General features: G+C 34.9%; 1 protein-coding gene across 1 annotated transcript in view; it reads right to left on the bottom strand.

Annotated features, from left to right (window-relative positions):
* Positions 1 to 2,111: 2,111 nt before the first annotated feature.
* Positions 2,112 to 3,664, bottom strand: part of LOC117801424 — a 138,584-nt gene continuing 137,031 nt past the window's right edge. The window contains exon 6 of the mRNA XM_034655727.1: positions 2,112 to 2,176. The gene's annotated coding sequence lies outside the window, so the exon portion shown is untranslated. The remainder of the gene's footprint in view (positions 2,177 to 3,664) is intronic.

The raw sequence follows: 3,664 nt of genomic DNA, 5'->3' as shown, positions 1-3,664 counted from the left end.
CTCACGTTGGTTTTTTACACATGTCCCTGCAATGCAGATCACAAGAGTTTCAAGCTTCTCATTGGAGTGTTAGTACAGCTTTCCAGGCCATTCTCCCTGAGAGTGCTCACAGCTGTATGCTTGTCATTGGTAAAGGTATTTCAAGGACAGCTTATACATTTCCGTGAGACATTTCATTTATTAGCAGTGACACTAGTGTCAAGATAAGGTAAATTTATATTTGAGAATCAAGAGCCTTACTCACGTTTTCGATTCATTCAACAAATATTTATTGAATACCCAGTATATATTATTATATTCCCCTGTAATTCAGTGCAAGTTACTTGTATCAGTAAGGTTCTTACTTGCAACCAAGAGGGACTAGTTCAGACTTTTTCTGGAGAAAAAGAAATGACTGAACTTGAAAAAAGTGGTCACAGACTCACTGAGAGTATGGGCCAAACTGGCTCAGAATAGAGGGAAAGCCATACAGCCAGTACCACAGCCAAACATGCCACTGACCCAGTGTAATAAGAACACCACGAATGGCTACCGTTCTCTGTAATTTGTGCCACCAACACTAGTGACAAGATGTTGCACACCATAGCTCACTCCACCTGGATATTGCCATCCCAGGGAATGGGTGTTGATGCCTTCACCAACACGAACCGAAACATTTGGTCCTATCCATCCCTGCCGATGTCTTTAGTTCCAGAAGTAAAATGAGGGGTGCTATATCCAAGTAGCTGAGTCCTACTGAAATGAGCATTGGGTATTTTGTAGCCTCTGTTTTTGGAAATAGGGAGTGTGCTAAAACCAGCAGTCATTGGGACGATCTATCAGTTCTATCATATGATAATCCTGATGGTGCTAATAGGAAAGGAGCATTTTGAAGCATAATTATAGGAGCTCTGCAAAGCCTTTTTGGACTTAATCTTCATAGTAAGGCTGTAACAGGACACATCTGGACGATCAGTGGTTACGGAAATTTCCTCCTACTTTTTTCTCATTGAGGTAAAACTACCTATATAAACTTACAGGATGATTCTCTAAGCATAGATTAAACATTCAGTACTTCAATATCTTAGTCGATAAACATCTGAGGCTTTATTTTTTTAGCTTGATGCTCATAAAACCTGAGAAACAAATATCACAAAACTGACAGTCATTAAAATGGTTCTCTTAAATCATGCCTGTTGAAAATAATATCCCATTTCTGTTTTCCTCTTGAAGGAACTTTTCTCCAAACTACTTTTTTCCAAAACATGATGATAATCAGCTTTTGAAGGCTGTGCTTTATTTTAAAAAATATATATTCTCTGGGCAATTGAACAGACCCTCCATTTTTATTTCTTTGCTAAGCAGTTCATGCTATTTCTTTAACTAGCTCATTAACAAAAATCAAGTCTTTTCTCTTGAATCTGATGCCATTTCTAGCGGTTTCTTCCCTGCTCGCTGAGTTTCTTTTCATTTCCAGGCAGCCAGACATCTTTTCCCCCATGCCTCCTATTATCAAGTTCATTTAATATCAACTCTATTAATGGAAATTCCCACTAATGGGAAAGTTCTTTTCTCATACTCCAAACTATTTTTTATTAATTTAATGTAAATGTTAATTTAATATCATTTCACAAACTTTTTCTGTTTAAAGTCAATTAAGAAGTCACTGGTTTGCTACTCAAAACAGCACTTAATGTCAATTATTACAATCAGCCTTTCATTTGAAAACTGAATTTTTTAAGTGAAACTGATTTTAATATGTCTTTAAATTTTCTCAGTTGAGCAGATTAGAGAAGACAATTCTTTAAACTTTTTATTATTTTAAGGAACTGGAAATGGCTACTGGAGTTTTCTAACTGAGGAAAATTTACATAAAAAAATTATTGTAAAACCTCTAGCATTAACTCAGGTGGCTCTTCAGTGGCTAATTCATTTACTATATTTCTACCAAATACAGTTTTGCTGTTTTCTTCTGTTTTTTTTCAAGATTCTTTCCAAATCTTTATGCTTTACAAGACTGCAGCCATCATTTACAACTTGGTTTGAAGAGAAAGTTGAAGCAGCATCTTCTACCTTTGCTCATGGCAGCTAGTAAGGAATTTGTTGATTTGCATCAAGTTTAAGAACAAATTACAATTCTGTCACACAAGGAGATGGAGTAGTAGGGGGTGCACCGAGCCTGTGTCATGGCGAATATCTGAAAATTAGAATAGAAAAGTAAGAAGGGACATATTTATACCAAGAATGGAATACTTCCTCTCTTTTACCTAATTTGACCACTTATTAGTATCAAAATAAATATTAATGATTACTTTAACAGCTTATTAGTATAATCAATTTTTATCTTTGATTTTTCAAAGAAACAAGTAATTTCAGACTATATAGAGGTTATCTCTCATACATGAAATTCTTAGCCTTTAATCCAATGACAATATACCAAATTTTATATTCTTTAGTATTATTTGGCCTTTTTTTACTTGGTTATCATGTATAGCTTCAAAGTTAAATCAGGTTAAAAATGGCTACATTTAGTCATTGCTATTAAATAGCTAGGAGGTAGTCAAGTAGTCTCAGAAATTACATGTGATAGTTACTTCGCTTGCATTCAAGATTTAGCCTATAATATTCCTAAATTCATCAAGTATTTTTTGTTACTCAGAACCACATGAATCTCATATATCATAGTATTCAAAAACAATGAAAGAATCCTGTAATTTTAGTGAGTCTTGACAAATGTCAGAGTATTGTCAAAACCGTTGACGTCAAGGCATCCATGAGATAAGTGTTACCCTTTTAATGTCCTCCAAGTTATCCTTCCTGGTAAAAAAGGAATTGTCATAAGTCATAGCAGCAAGGAATATTTTTAATTTAACAATAAATGGTCCTTTAAAAAAATGATTGCAAAGGGAGACAACCATGAAACTTAAGCGTTGGCTAAACCAACGTGGAGTCTCTGCCTCAAGACTGGTCCTCTTCCTCAGTCATCTGAAAATGAAGAGACAGAAAAAATGATGGGCTGAAAAGATACCTTGGCTAGCCAAAGTGGTTGTTTTAAATTTTTATGACCCTTTATGGCACTGATAACCCTGATTATCAAGCTAGAAGACAAAGTGTGAAGATACGGATCCTGGTTCCGATTGCTTAACCTTTATGAGGATTCAATTTCATTCTTTGCAAGATGGAAAAAATACATTCATGTGGTTAATGTAAATTTTTAAAGCTGAGAAGTTCCAGTGAATTAATGTAAGAGATTGTGATTGTAATATTAAGAACTGCATACATGGAATAACAGATGGTGTCAAAGCCCGAAGCAAGATAGGAAATTATAAACCTGTATAAATTTATAATGTAAATATCCAAGGACACCTACAATATTTTATATATTAAAATATGGACATTACATTGATATAACAGCAATTCTTGTACCCACTCAGCACAACATACTTATTTCACAAGTATACTTGCCCAAGTTCAAAATTCCCGTTCAGTGTCATCAAACTCTTTATTGGTGACTCATTACGCAGTTTAGGAATAGAATTATGTTAGGAGTCAGGTAACTAAATCAAGTCTCAGTTCGCTTTGAATTATCCGTTTTGGGCTTGCACTATTTCCTTCCTCTTCTGGGATGCTGCTTCCTCGTCTGGAAAACCAGGGATTTGAATCACATAATCTCTGAAATCCTATT

The sequence above is a fragment of the Ailuropoda melanoleuca genome, chromosome 3 (genome assembly GCF_002007445.2).
Source record: "Ailuropoda melanoleuca isolate Jingjing chromosome 3, ASM200744v2, whole genome shotgun sequence".
Taxonomy (NCBI): domain Eukaryota; kingdom Metazoa; phylum Chordata; class Mammalia; order Carnivora; family Ursidae; genus Ailuropoda; species Ailuropoda melanoleuca.
The sequence above is the reverse complement of the archived record's forward strand: the minus strand, read 5'-3'. Positions and strand labels throughout refer to the sequence as shown.